This window comes from Pan paniscus, chromosome 2 (assembly GCF_029289425.2).
Source record: "Pan paniscus chromosome 2, NHGRI_mPanPan1-v2.0_pri, whole genome shotgun sequence".
Taxonomy (NCBI): Eukaryota; Metazoa; Chordata; class Mammalia; order Primates; family Hominidae; genus Pan; species Pan paniscus.
This window is the reverse complement of record NC_085926.1, coordinates 75,313,514-75,331,482: the sequence shown is the minus strand read 5'-3', so window position 1 is coordinate 75,331,482 and position 17,969 is coordinate 75,313,514. Positions and strand designations below refer to the sequence as shown.

Genomic DNA, 17,969 nt, shown 5'->3' with positions numbered 1-17,969 from the left:
AAGGAGTCGGTCACGCTGCCGTCCTCTCTGCATCTTTCTGTAGTCCTTTCTGATAATATTTAGCAAATCACTTTAGCACAGAGTCTTCGAATTCTTTCCAGATTTACGATGGAAACACAGAGGCAAATAGCTTGGGGTAGAAAGCAGAAGAGCAGGTGCTGGGAGAGTTTGATGGTGAATTTTGAGTTGGTCACAGTCATTTTGCTTTACTAAGTCCAGGGAAGCTCATCTTCAGAGTTAACCACCATATATATATATATATATATATATATATATATATATATATATATACACACACACACACATATATATTTTTTTTTTTTTTGGAGATGGAGTCTTGCTCTGTCACCCAGGCTGAAGTGCAGTGGCACACTCTCAGCTCACTGCAACCTCCACTTCCTGGGTTCAAGTGAGCACGTCCGGCTAATTTTTGTATTTTTTAGTAGAGACGGGGTTTCAACATGTTGGCCAGGCTGGTCTTGAACTCCTGACTCAAGTGATCCACCTGCCTCAGACTCCCAAAGTGCCAGGATTACAGGCGTGAGCCACCATGCCTGGCCCAGAGTTAACCACTCTATTGAGGTGTTGTTTATTTTTCTTAAAATTCTATTACACGTGAATAAAATTCAATGATTTTTAGTAAATTTAGAGTTGTGCAACCATCACTACCCTCCAGTTTTAAAACATTTTCACAATCCCCTGAAGCTCCCTTATGCCCATTTGCCATCACTGCCCCATTTCCAACCCCCCGGTCCCAGGTAACCACGCATCTACTTTCTCTCTAGATTTGCCTTTTCTGAATATTTCATACAAATGGAATTATGCAATGGATGGTTTTGTGTGTGTGTGCATGGCTGACTTCTTTAACTGAATGTAATGTTTCAGAGGTTCATCCATGTTGTAGCATGTATCATATCAGTACTTCACTTTTTTTTTTTTAGAGTTGAAGTCTCACGCTGTCACCCAGGCTGGAATGCAGTGGTGCGATGTTCGCTCACTGCAACCTCTGCCTCCCAGGTTCAAGCAATTCTCCCTGCCTCAGCCTCCCAAGTAGCTGGGATTACAGCCGTGTGCCACCACGCCCAGCTCACTTTGTATTTTTAGTACAGACGGGGTTTCGAATATGTTGGCCAGGCTGGTCTCGAACTCCTGACTTCAAGTAATCTGTCCACCTCGACCTCCCAAAGTGCTGGGATTACAGGTGTAAGCCACCATGCCGAGCCTTCACTCCTTTTTATTACTGAGGTGTATTCTGCTGGATGGATATATCATATCTTGTTTTTATTCTCCATTTTTAAAATATTGCAAAATGGGCCTAAAACCACCTCTCTGGAGGATTTGATGATCACATGGGTAGCATTGGGTTGTGTGTAAGTATGTGTATCTAACAGGAAGAGTGAGTGACTCTTGCACCGATTTGGAAACTGATTTTAAAATCTTATCTACATTGCATTTAAAAATATATTAAGTCCACATTTTAAAAATATACCACGTATTTAAAATATTTCTTTTTGGCTTTTAGTTCCCAAGAACATACTCACAGTGATTGATCCAGCCATTGCTAATCTAAAACCTTCTTTGAAGCAGAAAGATGGTGAATATGGTAATTTTTATGGCTTACTACCAGCATTTCTCTTTAAGTAAAGGTAAACAGCCCCTGGGTGACCACAGTTGGGCACACGTTGATTAGAATGGAAGGGGCTGTCAGGAGGTGTGTTTGAGGTATCGGTCCTGGTGATGATAGTGCTTTAGCCAATAGTTGCAATGAAGACCAATTTATTTTGTTTTGACTTTTTTAACATCAGAAGTAGGATAAACCTCCCCTTCATTCTCCTCTCACTTCCTAAAAGGAAAATCACTTTGAAAAGACATCTGCTCAGAAATAAATTTGGGCTTCCTGGGTTACACAATGAGCTTTTTGCAAAGCTGAGCCCATTGGAACCTGCATAGGCATCAGTGCTGGCTAGGACCTGAGGACCTCTGTACCTCTGTACACGCCACCTTCCTCCTTAGTTTCCTTCCTCCCTCCCTTCCTCCCTTCCTTCCTTCCCTTCCTCCCTCCCTTCCTCCCTCCCTCTCTCTCTCCCTGTTTTCTTCCTTCCTTCCTTCTTCTCCTTCTTATTTCTTTCTCTCCCTCTCTCTTTCTTTCTTCTTCTGTCTCTCTTTCTTTCCCTCCCTTCTTCTCTCTCTCTCTCTTTCTTTCTTTCTTTTTTTCTCTCTCTCTTTCTTTCCCTCCCTCCCTCTCTCTCTCTCTCTCTCTCTTTCTTTCTTTCTTTCTTTCTTTCTTTCTTTCTTTCTTTCTTTCTTTCTTTCTTTCTTTCTTTCTTTCTTTCTTCTTTTTCTTTGGAGTTTTGCTTTTTCTCACCCAGGCTGGAGTGCAGTGGCACAATCTCCACTCACTGCAACCTCTGCCTCTGGGTTCAAGTGATTCTCCTGCCTCAGCCTCCTAAGTAGCTGGGATTATAGGCGTCCACCACCACACCTTGCTAATGTTTGTGCTTTTAGTAGAGATGAGATTTTACCATGTTAGTCAGGCTGGTCTCGAACTCCTGACCTCAGGTGTTCCCCTTGCCTCAGCCTCCCAAAATGCTGGGATTACAGGTGTGACCCACTGCACCCGGCCCCTCCTTAGTTTTCACTTGACTTTTGTAAATGGGGTGGAGGGGTGGGGGGTGGGTTGAGGAGGTGGAGCATTTGGATTTTCTTATCAAATCTAGAATGGAATTCAAACCCATGGGGTCCCTAATAGAAATCGCAGAGACCCAGTAGAGCATCTAAGAAGACTTTGGTGAGAGTTTTGTCTTGTGTTACCTTTATTGTATGTATTAAGTCTTTCCCCCCTAAGTATAAAAGTAAAGTATGTTTGATATGAAAACCACATGAAACACCCCTAGTCCAAAAGCTCAGAGAGGACTATGGTAATGTTCTTCGGTGTCCTTTTAGCTGGCCACCTTGGCTTTCTGGCAGGCTCTGTGTTCCTTAGCTCCACTACTCTTTCTTTTTTTAAAAAAATCAACTAATTAATTAACTATTATTATTATTTTTCTAAAGACAGGGCTTTGCCAAGTTGCCCTGGCTGGTCTCGAACTCCCGGGCTCAAGCAATCCACCCACTTCATCCTCCAAAGGTGCTGGGATTACAGGTGTAGGCCACCACACCCAGCCTCCTCTTATTCTAACAGGGTTCCCACCCGATCCATAAACAGCCCGATCCCCCTGCAGTGGGGGCCTGAGAGCCAGCACTGTGCCATCTCTCCTCAAAGGCATCTGTCCTGTCTGACATGGCTAGGAGTCCCCCAAGCCACCACCAGGCTACCCTATCACAGGCTTGCTAAGCTCCATCCAGCAGTGTAACCAGGATCTAAAAGCGGATTTGCCTCCCGTTTTGCTGTTGTTTCCAAAAAAAAGTAGCCCAATACCACCTCCCTCTGTAAGGGAGGCTTGTTTTATCTCTGGCCACACAGCAGACAGCAACTCCATGCTTAACGTGAGATATTATTGGCCGTGGGCGGTGGCTCACGCCTGTTATCCCAGCACTTTGGGAGGCAGAGGCAGGCAGATCGCCTGAGGTCAGGAGTTCGAGACCAACCTGGCCAACGTGGGGAAGCCCCATCTCTAATAAAAACAAAAATGTGCTGGTCTTGGTGGCATGTGCCTGTAATCCCAGCTACTCAGGAGGCTGAGGTAGGACAATCGCTTGAACCCAGGAGATAGAGGTTGCAGTGAGCCGAGATCGTGCCATTGCACTCCAGCCTGGACAACAAGAGTGAAACTCCATCTCAAAAATAAATAAATAAATAAACAATTAAAATAAAGGGAGATGTTATTAAGCCTCCAAGGGGCATGATTAATGTCACTGTCTTTAGGATGGGAAAATCCATTTGTTCCCTTCCACAGTGGAGTGGAAGACCAGCACCTGAAGTTGGAACCAACACTTAAAACAATTTCTAATCCTTTTTGTACTTTAATATTTTCGGGGACTGCTTACTATTTAATAAGTGCTCTTCCTGGGTTAATCTTCTATAATTTAGCCAGAGGCCCCTTTGTTTGATTTCTGTGACTTTTAATTATTCTGGCTGTCCCTGGGGTAGGAACAGCAAAGGTCTCTTAGAATAGGCCTACTATGAAGAGCTGTGATTAATTGGTTTTGCATTTTTCATGAAACAGGTATGAACTTCGACCCAAGTGAATCAAAGGTTCTGAGGAAAGATGGAATTCTTGTTAGCGGCTCTCTGGCAGCCTTTGCTTACATTAGAGATAGGTCAATGAATCAAAGCTTCCTAGAATGCTGATGGATTTACTAAAGTCTTGTTAATAAATGTGCTGTTCAATTATAACACTCAGATAAGTAAAGGACAATGACTTCAAGTTTGACATGCCAACCACCGCTTCTAAGATTCAGAAACACAGAGGCCTGAGTTCAGGCACAGTCGCAATCAGGCAGTCAGCAAGAGAACCACATAAACAGACAAAGTCACACTATTTAGGAGTTGAGCTCCACAGATACTGTTCGCTTTTGAAAAGTAGAAACCCGAGGAATGCATTTCCCAGCTCTAAAATTTGGGAAGGAACTAGAATTATTGAATTCCAACCCTGGCTGGAAGAAAAATGAGCCAGAAGGTCACTTAGTAAAGAAGACAGATGATAACCCATGAAGACAGAACCACTTTCTGGGTCATGAGTGTTATTCCTAATGGTTGCCAGGATTCCCTTATTAGTCTTCCCCATGAGGATCAATCAAACTCAGCCCTCGTGAATTAACAGAGCCAAAAGGCTTATACCAAGGCCGGCCACACCACGGGGACCTCTTCATTGAGGGGAAGGTATGTACAATTTTTCCTCACCACCCTCTCTGCTTATCTTAAGATAGAATGCATTTTGGAATGTCATCTGCAAGTTTCAGCAATGCCTGCCTATGTTCAGAGAGACAAAAACCAGAGGCTTTCAGTAAAATACATGTTAATATAACACATAACATTATTACTATTCAAGGCCTGCAAAGATAGGGCTATTTGGGGTAAGCCTGTCTCAGAGGAAAATAGAGGCTTAGGGAATGTATTTGTCTGTTCTCATGCTACTAATAAAGACATACCTGAGGCTGGGTAATTTATAAAGGAAAGAGGTTTAATGGACTCACAGTTCCACATGGTGAAGAAGGCCTCACAATCTCGGTGGAAGGTGAATGAGGAGCAAAGTCACGTCTTACTTGGTAGCAGGCAAGAGAGCTTGTGCAGGGGAAATCCCCTTTATAAAACCATCAGATCTCGTGAGACTTATTCACTATCATGAGAACAGCATGGGAAAGACCCACCCAATGATTCAATTACCTCCCACTATGTCCCTCCCATGACACATGCAGATTAGGGGAGCTACAATTCAAGATGAGATTTGGGTGGGGACACAGCCAAACCATATCAGGGAATGATCTCAATACATGAGATGCAGAGTTCAGTCTCAGGGTCCCCTGATGTTCTATTCTCCTCCTACATTAGGAGTCCTCCTGTGTGTGTGTGTGTGTTGTGTGGTTGTTGGTTTCTTCTGTGGGTCGTCTCTTTTCTAGTCACCTTATCATTTTCATGTCTTGCTGTTCCTGATCATTGTCAATGTTAAGAACTGTAAGGATTTTTCTTGTCAGAAATATCCCCATATTTACAAAGACCCCAGGGAGCTTCTTGGAGAAAAGCCAACATGAAAATCCTCCAGACAAAGAATAACAATTGAAGGGGAATGAGTCTGACATTGTGCTCAGTGAGCTGTGGCCGTGCTGTGTGCTTTACCCCAACAACCTTGTCGGTTCCTCTCAACAACTGCCTCAGCCAGCCCAGCTGCCATAACAAAGTACCCGAGGCCAGATGGCCTAAATAACAGAGATTGATTTTCTCACTGTTCTGGAGGCCAGAAGTTCATGATCAAAGTATCCACCAATCCTTTTCTGGTAAAGGCTGTCTTCCTGCCTTGCAGACAGCAGCCTTCTTGCTTGTCCTCACATGGCAGAGATGGGGAGAGACAGAGACATCTCTTCTTTTTATAAAACCACCAATCCTATCAGATTAGGATTCCACCCTTATGACCTCCTTTAACGTTAATTAGCTCCTAATGAGTGAATTGGGGGGAACACAATTCAGTCCACAGCAACAACCCTGAGAGATGGGACTGTGGTCCCCTGTTCTGCACTTGAAGCCGATGGTCAGAGGAGTTGAGCCATTTGCCTGAGGACACCATGGACAACGGCAGTGCCAGGATTCAGGCTCAGCTAATACAAGGCTTGCACTCCAGCTACTCTGAATTTTGAGGGATGCAACCACCTCCCCATTCTGATCCTGAGTTGTCTAAATTAGCTTTCCTCCATCCCTTTCTATCCTTTTATGTGATTGTCATTCCCAGAAACCACAGGATAGAGATATTCATGTAGTTACTGTCTCTCCTGCTAGTGGCTCAGATCCACAGGGGCAGGTGCTTTGTCATCTTATTTCGCGTGGTGTCCCTGCATCTAGGATGCGGTGCTGGTACAGAACAGGTGTGCAGTCAGTAGTTAAGGAACAATTGAATGATGACTGCTGATCTGGGCTTATGAGCTTTTTCCTGTGCCTTATTTTCATCCAATATTTGCTATTTATAAGATGTCAATTTTTTTTTTTTTTAAGTAAGGAGTTGATGAGCTGTTATTTGGTTTTATTGAGGGGTGTTTTGGGACATTTATCTCAGCAAACCATCGCCATGCCTCCATATAATGTCCAAGAGAAAGAGTCTCTAAATGCACTGTGTTGGATGTTAGCTAAATGAAATCACCACAAGAAGCTCGTGACTCAAATCACAGAGGCTCACAAAGCCCTAGTAGAACGGGTGACTCTGGGCTTGCCTGTGGGTTTTCCTGGTGTGTCTGTATCGCTGTCTGCGTGGCCACTCTAGAGGTGAGAAGCATGCAGCGCATGCTCGGGGGTCTGCAGGCCAGTGTGCCACAGAGGTGCATGTGGACATCAGGCTGGGCCATTTCGACCTAAACAGGCAGTAGCCACCAGCCAACGTCACACAGTGCTGAGCTCCATCCTCAATGCTGCTGGAGAGAGGTGCCCAGACAACTCTCAGTCGCATCCCCGGCCCCACTGTGGGGACGTGACCCATGGGATGAGCGGGGGTCTCTAGGCACCCCAAAAGCAGGAGCAGCTGGGAGCCAAGAGTGTGAGCAGGGCAGTTTCCAGCCCAAACCACCCAAATAGGTGGCAAATTGAGTGAATCCAAAAGTGCATTTCCCAGGTCAGGCTGCAAGTAGCTTTGACACAGTAGTGCAGTCCAGTGTACATGGGGACAAAGAGATGAGAAACCAAAATCGAGAGATTTGTCCCCTGATATTAAAGCACAGAGGTTGGCAGAAGGGAGAGGGAGATGAACAAGTGTTCCTGGTGAAGTGTCTCCTGGGGTCATCTGAATGATCTGTGAGATGGTTTCCCCAACATTGAAAAAGCTTCTTAGGCATGTTTGAATTTACTGTCATTTCAATAATACAGACTTACTCCCTGAATTCATTCTAGAATCAAGATCATGAGTCTGAGGAAACTCATAGAAAAAAATTGGAAATTAGAGAAATGGAAAAGGAGTGGTGTGTGTGTATGTGTGCATATGTGTGTGCGTGTGTGCGCACGTGTGTGCATGTGTGCAAGTGTGCATGTGCGTCTGTAAGCATGTGAATGCGTGTGTGCATGTGCATGTGTGTGCATATGTGTGAGCGTGTGGATGTGTGCATGTGTGTGCGTCTGTGTGTGCATGTGTGTCTGTATCTGTGCATGTCTGTGTGTGCATGTGTGTGCATCTGTATGTGTGTGTGCATGTGTGTGCACGTGTGCTTTTGTGTGTGCATGTGTATGTATGTGCATGTGTGTTTGTGTGTACATGTGTGTACATGCGTATCTGCGTGTGCATGTTTGCATATGTGTGCCTGTATGTGCATACATGTGTATCTCTGTGTGTGCGTCTGTGCGGGTGTGCATGTATGTGTGTGCATATGTGTGCGTATGTGTCTGTGCATGTGCATGTGTGTTTGCATGTGTGTGCATGCATGTGTATCTCTGTGCATATGTGTATCTGTGTGTGCATGTATTTGTGTGCCTGTGTGTGCATGTGTCTGTATGCATGTGCATGTGTGTGTGCCTTCGTGTGTTTGTGTGCATGTGTGTATCTGTGTGTGCAAGTATCTCTGTGTGTGCATGTGTGTGCCTGTATGTATGTGTATCTGTATGTTTGTGCGTGTGTATCTGTATGTGTGCTTGCATGTGTGTGTGGGTGCATGTGTGTTTGCATGCATGTGTGTGCATGCATACATATGTGCGTGTGTATCTGCGTGTGTGTAAGTGTGTGTTGGAAGTTCTTAGCAAGGCAGTGTAATAGCTGGCTCGGCATGAACCATTTTCCCTTGGCAGATTGTGCCCAAGGAGACTTATGCATTTAGACAGTCTTGCATGAGAATATGACCTCTCCTATTCCACCGAATTACTGTTTCATTGACATCTGGCTTTGGGTGTTTACCTCATATGTGCCTGCAGGCATGCCTTTTGTGGCCTAATTTCCGTCGCTGCCCCTGCTCCTTGGGACAGTGACAGATATGTCATCAGCCTCTGGCAGGCCCTGCTGTGGGCTTTTGGGGCACCTTTTGTGGTAAGGGGTAAGGAAGCTGGGCAGAAGGGACAGGCTTGCAGCCTGGGACGTCCTGTGTTGGGAGGCATCATTGTTTCATAAGGGAGGAACTCCAGGGCCACAGACAAGCTCATACTGAAAGAGAAACACAAAAACACGCTCCAGAGTCAGAGCTACATGATTCCCCCACCAGGGAGGACCACTGGAAATCAGCACCACCTTGTCACGGAGATGTGGATTTGGATGTGTTCCCACAGTCTCCAATCTCTGGTTCCATGACAGAAGGTTTCTGTCACACCCCTAATTGCTGTCAGACCAGCGCTCGGTATGTTTTGTGCTTTCTTCTGGACAACCCTCGGGCCCTGACTGCTGCCTTGATCCTCTCAACAGCAACAGGGCCCCGACAGAGGGAACCCTCACCATGGCCTCTGGGTGTCTTATCTGGACATGAACGAGCTGGAGTGTGTGTTTGCCCCAAGTCAGGATCTAAGAGTGGAAAGGAGCCTTAAAGGCCATAGGACCCCCTTCAGAGGCTCCCAAGCACGTACAACAGCTGATCAAATTAAAGTCATTCACTCCAGCTGGGGATGAACCAAGGCTAAATTTAAAACAATGCCGGCAATAACACAGTGTGAAGATTCTGTTCAATCGCAAGGAAAACTCTGTTTTTCCAGAATACAGAATAGGAAAAGGAGACAAAAAAGTATAAAGTAGTCCAAGTGATTCTAGAGAACAGTTGACATTCCCTTAGTGTAAAGCCTGGGACCATGGAGAGAGCCCTGGCCTGAGCTTGGGGTCCCAGCCAAGTAGTGGCTTTGCACAAGTGACTTGACTACAACAAGAGGGGTTGGACCAGCTCACCACTAAGATTCCAGCTGACCAACATCTGGTGAGTTTGTAACTTCAAACTAGTTGGTCCAGATGACTCGGAAGCCTCATTCCCAGGGACTTGCCAAGCGTTGCCCATGTTATCCATCTCTGGTGGCTGGATCTCAGCAGAGTCGATGCAGACTTGCCCTAAAGAGTGCTCACTTAGCAGGAGGCAGGCCTAGGCCAAGAGGCACCTGGAGTCTTATGAGAGAGAAGCTCTCCTGGCAGGAGAACCCAGACACCCATCTCCCAGGAGAAGAGGAGAGAGAAAAAATGGGAACTGGTTTTATGGAGCCCCATCCCCAGGGCTCCAAGCCGAGGGCTTAAATCCATGATTCCCTCCTTTTATGCACTCAGCAAATATTTTCATAATGCTCACTCTTTGCCAGAGATGGCACTGGGGACTTGGCAAAGAACAAGACCGTTCCAGCCCCTGCCCTCAGGGAGCTTGCATTCTAGGTGGAGAGAAAGGATGGCACCCACTCAGCGAGTGAGTGAGCCTGTAAGTTGGGCTGTGAAGAAGACATTCAAGATACTCTGAGACTAAATGACAGGGGACCTGGCTAGGCTAAGGCAGGGGGAGGTATCTAGTAGTGCTGGAGGTAGAGGGAGGAAAGAACTTTCCAGGCTAACAGAAGAGCACATGCAGAAACACCAGGGTGTGCAGGCATCTGATGCAACACGAGTGAGGAATGGGAGGCAGGAGCAGGGAGCAGAGAGGAAACGGAAGGTCTCAGGGGTTGAACTTGGGGAGGGTGACAAGGGCCAGATCATAGCCGGCTTCCTAGGCTGTGGTCAGGACTTGACTTTTATTAGGTTGGTGCAAAAGTAATTGTGATTTCCGCCATTACTTTTTTTTTTTTTATCAGAGTCTGTCTCGGTCACCCAGGTTGGAGTGCAGTGGTGTGATTTTGGATCACTGCAACCTCCACCTCCCAGGTTCAAGCCATTTTCCTGCCTCATCCTCCCCAGTATCTGGGACTACAGGCACATGCCACCACCCCCAGCTAATTTTAATTTTTGTATTTTTAGTAGAGATGGGGTTTCACCATGTTGCCCAGGCTGATCTCAAACTGCTGACCTCAAGGGATCCACCTGCCTCGGTCTCCCAAACTGCTGGAATTACAGGTGTGAGCCACCATGCCCAGCCAATTTCTGCCATTACTTTTAATGGAAACAGCGATTACTTTTGCACCAACCTAATAGCTTAGGAGAGGGAAGAGGTCATCTAGGTGTTTTAAATCAGGCAGTAGTGTGACCCAACATGTATTTCTGAAAGATTATAGAGGCCATGCAGGAAAGATGATTTCCATATGGTCTGTGGTTGCTTTTGCACTACAACAGCAGAGCTGTTATATTTGCAACAGAGACCACATGGCCCATAAACCTGCCATGCAATAGTTCCTATCTGGCCATTCACTAGAACAGGGGGGCAAGAGAGCAGGATGGGGCCCAAGTGCCTGCAGGGAAGATGGAACAGAACAGTGTTTCATCCCTGTTTTTCAGATAATTTCACGAGGTTGAAAGACATCTTAATGAAAGTACAAGGTATTTACCAGGAGATATTCACATCAGATGCCATGTCTCACACCTGCAATCCCAGCTTCACACCAGGTGCAATGGCTCACACCTGTAATCCCAGCAGTTGGGGAGGCCAAGGCAGGAGGATCACTTTCAGCCAGGAGTCTAAGACCAGCCCGGGCAAAAAAGTCAGACCTCATCTCTACAAAAAAATATAATAAAAAGTTAGCCGGGCATGGTAGTACATGCTTGTAGTCCCAGCTACTCAGGAAGCTGAGGTGAGAGGATTGTTTGAGCCCAGAAATTCAAGGCCACAGCACGCTATGATTGTGCCACTGCACTCCAGTCTGGGTGAAAAAGGGAGACTCTCTCTCTTTCACGCTCTCTCTCTCACACTCTCTCTCTCTCTATATATATATGTGTGTGTGTATATATATGTGTATATATATATGTATATTATATGTATATATATGTGTATATATATAGTCACAATATATTTGCTGTCAAAGTATTATCATCAAAAGTCTATAGAAAATATACACATCCTTGGGCTGGGCACAGTGGCTCACGCCTGTAATCCTAACACTTTGGGAAGTTGAGGCGGGTGGATCACCTAAGCTCAGGAGTTCAAGACCAGCTTGGGCAACATGGCAAACCCCATCTTTCCTAAAAATACAAAAATTAGCTGGTGTGGTGGCATGCACCTGTAATCTCAGCTACTCAGGAGGCTGAGGCACAAGAATCGCTCGAACCTGGCAGGCGGAGGTTGCAGTAAGCCCAGATTGTGCCACTGCACTACAGCCTGTGCAACAGAGTGTGAGACTCCATGAAAACAGAAAACAAAACAAAATAAAACCAAACCAAGAAAAAAAACAACAAAAACAAACAGGCACTTCTGACGCAGGCTGCAACTTGCGTGAACCTTGAAGACATTATCGTCAGTGAAATAAATAAATCCCAAAAGGATAAACATGCCCAGGCTCAGTGGCTCGCACCTGTAACCCCAGCACTTTGGGAGGCTGAGGCAGGCGGATCACTTAAGCTCAGGAGTTCGAGACCAGCCTGGCCAATATGGTGAAAGCTCGTCTCTATTAAAAGTACAAAAATTAGCTGGGCGTGATAGCACACGCCTGTAATCCCAGCTACTCGGGAGACTGAGACACAAGAATCGCTTGAACCCCTGATGTGGAGGTTGCAGTGAGCCGAGATCATGCCACTGCACTCCAGCCTGGGTGACAGAGAAAGACTCTGTCTCCAAGAAAATAAATAAATAAATAAACACGGTATGATTCCAATTATCTATCAAGTGTCTAGAGTAGTTAGACTCCTAGAGTTGCAAACTAGAAAGGTGGCCCGCAGGGGTGGGCGAGAGAGAGGAATGGAGAGCTTGGTGAATGGTTGCAATTTCCATTTTGAAAGATAAAACTGTTCTGGAGATGATGGCGGTGATGGTTGCTAAACAATGTGAACGTACTTAATGTCATTAAACTGTAAACTGAAAAAGAGTGGAAACTGTAAATGTTTGTACTGGCCATTCTATATGAACTAATATGTATTTATAATTTTTAACATTTATATGTGGTATATTTTCCCATAATAAAAGATGAAAATTAAAGCAGTTGGATCTTTAAAAAGAAAAGAAAGAAATGAAGAATACACACCAGCTTTCTCCTGATTAGAGGAAGAGCCCCAAAACTTCTATGGACACTCACTTTTCTCTTCTTCTTCTTGCATGATGATGAGGAAATCCTTAGAGGTTGGGGAACTTGGGTGACATTGGCTAATGAGGAACTCTGTGCCTTGAGCCCCCCAGGCCACAGAACAGTAAATACTCAGTCTGTGCCTCCAGCCCTGCAGTGTGAGGTTGCAGTCCTGTGGGCTCCACAGCCATCACCTGTATCAGGAGTCTCATGTCTCACCCTGTCTTCTTGCCAGCCTTGAGGATGGAGTCTGAGCATCCATCGTGCACCAAGCAGGGAGGACAGTGGACCTGCTCTCTGTGGTCATGGCTCATCATAGGGGAAGGACAGTTCAGTGAGTGTAGGCAAAAGAAAGAGAGATCAGACTGTTACTGTGTCTATGTAGAAAGGAAAGACATAAGAGACTCCATTTTGAAAAAGACCTGTACTTTCAACAATTGCTTTGCTGAGATATTGTTGAGGTGTAGCTTTGCCCCAGCCACTTTGACCCAACCTGAAGCTCAAAAAAACATGTGTTGTATGAAATCAAGGTTTAAGGGATCTAGGGCTGTGCAGGACATGCCTTGTTAACAAGATGTTTCCAAGCAGTATACTTGGTAAAAGTCATCGCCATTCTCCAGTCTCAATAAACCAGGGGCACAATACACTGTGGAAAGCCGCAGGGAGCCCTGCCCTTGAAAGCGTCATATTGTCCAAGGTTTCTCCCCATGTGATAGTCGGAAATGTGGCCTTGTGGGAGGAGAAAGACCTGACAGTCTCCCCACCTGACCCCCGTAAAGGGTCTGTGCTGAGGTGGATTAGTCAAAGAGGTTGAGAGAGAGGAAGGCCACTGTCTCCTGCCTGCCCCTGGGAACTGAACGTCTCGGTATAAAACCCGATTGTACATTTGTTCAATTCTGAGATGGGGGAAAAACCGCGCTATGGTGGGAGGTGAGACATGTTTGCAGCAATGCTGCCTCATTATTCTTTACTCCACTGAGATGTTTGGGTGAAGATAAACATAAATCTGGCTTACATACATGTCCAGTCATAGTACCTTCCCGTGAACTTCATTATGACATAGATTCTATTGCTCACATGTTCGTTGCTGACCTTCTCCTTATTATCACCCTGCCCTCCTACTACATTCCTTTTTGCTAAAATAATAAACATAATAATCAATAAAACCTGAGGGAACTCAGAGGCCGGTGCCGGTGCAGATCCTTGGCATGCTGACCGCCGGTCCCCTGGGCTCACTGTTGTTTCTCTATACTTTGTCTCTGTGTCTTATTTCTTTCCTCAGTCTCTCATCCCACCCAACTAGAAATACCCACAGGTGTGGAGGGGCAGGCCACCCCTTCAAGTGAGTGCTGAGAGATGGCTGGGAGCCTTGTTTGGTTTCCTCCTCCTCAGGACAAACAGGAGAGTGCGGTGGGCAGATGGGAGGAGACCAATGTGCAAACTGTCCACTCAGCAGACTATGCAGTTTCTGTGCTTGGTTGTGCTGGGGATCTCAGAAATCTTATTCAAAATTTTGCTTTCCTCCCCTACTGGTTGTCCTTTTCATAGACATCTCACCCATGATAGCAGAGAATCGGTCCCTCTAAACTATTCCCTAAGAACAACAAAAAGATTATGAAGGTGATGATAAGGACAAAGAAGATGACGACAGGCACCATGGCATCACGAACCCTTACTGAGGGCCTCCTAAAGGCCAGGCTCTGAGCTCTGTGCTCTATGCAGCTTATTTCATCTGCGTAGTCTCCACATTATTAGTGCACATTTCAGGATGATTTTACAGACTAGAAAAAGAGCAACGCCTTTTCATAGAACTCATACTAGATAATGAAGTCAAAAAGGGTGAGGTCCAATTTGAACCAGGCAGTCCAAGTCCAGACATATGGCATTTGGCCAGTCCTCTCCCTGCAACCAACCTGCCCTCTCAAATCCTCGCCACTCAGGCGGATGCCCCTGCTCACTGTGCCCTTCCCTTTGGGGGTTCCTTGTAGACCACAGCTAGACAAGTGGGTGCTACAATCACTGTGTCATGTATAGAAAGGACAGCTGAGATCACATCAAGGATTCCAGAAAGAATTGGCACAGGATCATTCGGGACACATCTCTCCCTTGCCCCTGTTCCTGGCTTTCCTTACAGCTCTTGACTTCCTCAAAGGAGTCATCAATTCGGAGTTTGGCTTCCAGTCCTATTGAGGAACCTGGAAAGCGTTTCAAAAATGCTCATCTGATGTGCCTGTGGTTAAGACCTCTGAGCTCTGCTTAAAACTTTTGGAAGCTGGGCGCGGTGGCTCACTCGTGTAATCCCAGCCCTTTGGGAGGCTGAGGCACGCGAATCACAAGGTCAGGATTTCGAGACCAGCCTGGCCAACATGGTGAAACCACGTGTCTACTCAAAATAGAAAAAATGAGCTGGGCATAGTGGCGGGCGTCTCTCATCTCAGCTACTTGGCAGGCTGAGGCAGGAGAATAGCTTGAACCTGGGATGCAGAGGTTGCAGTGAGCCGAGATCACTCCACTGCACTCCAGCCTGGGCAACAGAACGAGACTCCGTCTCAAAACAACAAAAACCAAAACCAAAACCAAAACCAAAACAAAAAAACCACAACTTTTTGAGAGTCGGAAGACCAGGAAGTATAGGACCCGGGACTTCGAGTCTGGCCATGAATTTTGAATACTACCCTTTCTACTTCTCTGTATAGCAACGGGTGAGATGTCCATCCTCTGAGACTCAGCACTCTCATCTGACTTGATTTCCAGTTGATCCGATGGAAGTGAGTGATGATTAAGCCGATCGTGGGTGCCCGCTGCGTGAGCTCTACGTGACGGATGCATAAAGTAAAGGAAAAGTGAATTTTAGATACATTCCTTAAGATTTTCAGCTTCAACTCCACACAATTCAACGGAAATATCCCCTGACCTGAAGTTCTGCTTTCCCTGCATTCCAGACAGGACATTTTGTTTTGCCCTTCTCCCAGTAAGGACTGAGTACTGTGAGAGGAACAGGTGAGTCTCTTTGGTTTCTGATTCCCCAGAGCCTATATCTTGCTTGGCACATAGGAGACAGCAAAAGTCAAAATCTATGTTAATGATTGAATTGACACTTCCTTGCTTCACCAAAATTGGCTGTCATCAGCGTGACTTTGACTTACTTGATTCTTTTTGTTTATGTTTTTTGAGACGGAGTTTTGCTCTCGTTGCCCAGGCTGGCATGCAGTGGTGTGATTTTGGCTCACTGTAGTCTCTGCCTCCCAGGTTCAAGCCATTCTCCTGCCTCAGCCTCCCGAGTAGCTGGGACTACAGGCGCGCGCCACCATACCGGGCGAAGGTTTTGTATTTTTAGTAGAGGTGGGGTTTCACCATGTTGGCCAGGATGGTCTTGATCTCCTGACCCTGTGATCCGCCCTCCTCGGCCTCCCAAAGTGCTGGGATTACAGGCATGAGCCACCACGTCCGGCCAAACGTTCTGATGAAAACTTTAAGTCCACCGAAGCTAAGGACAGGAGTTATGGCTTCCATGAATTTTAAAACAAGACCCACCGATTTGAGTAAGCAATTACTCTCTCGAAGGAGAAAAGTCCGAAAACAGAATGATGAAATCACTAGGACCTAACTGGCCTGTGGAACTATTTTCTGCTTATGAACTATCAACTTTAATTTCATTTCCAGATGGCATGGTCTCAGCTGTTATACAGTGTTTATAAATGTTCTCAATCAAAGGAATTTGTATCAATCTATTTGAATAAAATATTTGAGGTCTTAATTTCCTTTAATTAGGATAACGTTTTTCTTAAAGTGAAGACAATGGTTTTATTACATATTTTTCTTCGGAAAAGATAGGCTGTATTTTCTAGCAATTACGAATTTGTTATATGTAATGATCTGGTTCTTGGAACGTTCTTGAAGCTAGTGTCTCTAAGGCAGGTGTGTACAGCAAGACGTGAATAACCCAGCAATCAATGTTGAAAGCATTATAAGGCAATTGAGTTTGTCAGAACTGCAAAATATTACTGAGTGTGAATTGCTCTGAAATCTGAAAACATTACTTGTGAATTGCTTCTATCCAAAATGCAGACACAATGCTGGGTATTGGTTTACTTGTTTCCGATTTTTCAACCCTCTTTTCCAGGCAAAAGAGGGTTGTATCCAAACGATACAGACCCACAGAGTCTAACAGATGTCTCTATATTCCTCCTCCTCGAACTCTCAGGGGATCCAGAACTGCAGCCGGTCGTCGCTGGGCTGTTCCTGTCCATGTGCCTGGTCACGGTGCTCGGGAACCTGCTCATCATCCTGGCCGTCAGCCCTGACTCCCACCTCCACACCCCCATGTACTTCTTCCTCTCCAACCTGTCCTTGCCTGACATCGGTTTCACCTCCACCACGGTCCCCAAGATGATTGTGGACATCCAGTCTCACAGCAGAGCCATCTCCTATGCAGGCTGCCTGACTCAGATGTCTCTCTTTGCCATTTTTGGAGGCATGGAAGAGAGACATGCTCCTGAGTGTGATGACCTATGACCGGTTTGTAGTCATCTGTCACCCTCTATATCGTTCAGCCATCTTGAACCCCTGTTTCTGTGGCTTCCTAGATTCGTTGTCCTTTTTGTTTTTTTGGTTTTTTTTTTCTCAGTCTTTTAGACTCCCAGCTGCACAACTTGATTGCCTTACAAATGACCTGCTTCAAGGATGTGGAAATTCCTAATTTCTTCTGGGAACCTTCTCAACTCCCCCATCTTGCATGTTGTGACACCTTCACCAGGAACATCAACCTGTATTTCCCTGCTGCCATATTTGGTTTTCTTCCCATCTCGGGGACCCTTTTCTCTTACTATAAAATTGTTTCCTCCATTCTGAAGTTTTCATCATCAGGTGGGAATTATAAACCTTCTCTGCCTGTGGGTCTCACCTGTCAGTTGTTTACTGATTTTATGGAACAGGCGTTGAAGGGTACCTCGGTTCAGATGTGTCATCTTCCCCGAGAAAGGGTGCAGTGGCCTCAGTGATGTACACGGTGGTCACCCCCATGCTGAACCCCTTCATCTACAGCCTGAGAAATGGGGATATTAAAAGTGTCTTGCGGCAGCTGCACGGCAGCACAGTCTAATCTCAATATCTTCTTATCTGTTCCATTCCTTTTGTAGGGTGGGTTAAAAAAGGCAGCAAGGTCAAATAAGAATGATATCACAGGGTGAACACCCACTGTGACATTACAAGTAATACCTCCCTAGGATATAAAAAATACTGTCACAGAGTA

At 45.7% G+C, this 17,969-nt stretch overlaps 1 pseudogene; it reads left to right on the top strand.

The window, feature by feature from the left end:
* The first annotated feature begins 16,745 nt into the window (after window positions 1-16,745).
* Window positions 16,746-17,924, top strand: LOC100990940 (olfactory receptor 7E24-like; annotated as a pseudogene).
* The last annotated feature ends 45 nt before the right edge of the window (window positions 17,925-17,969 follow it).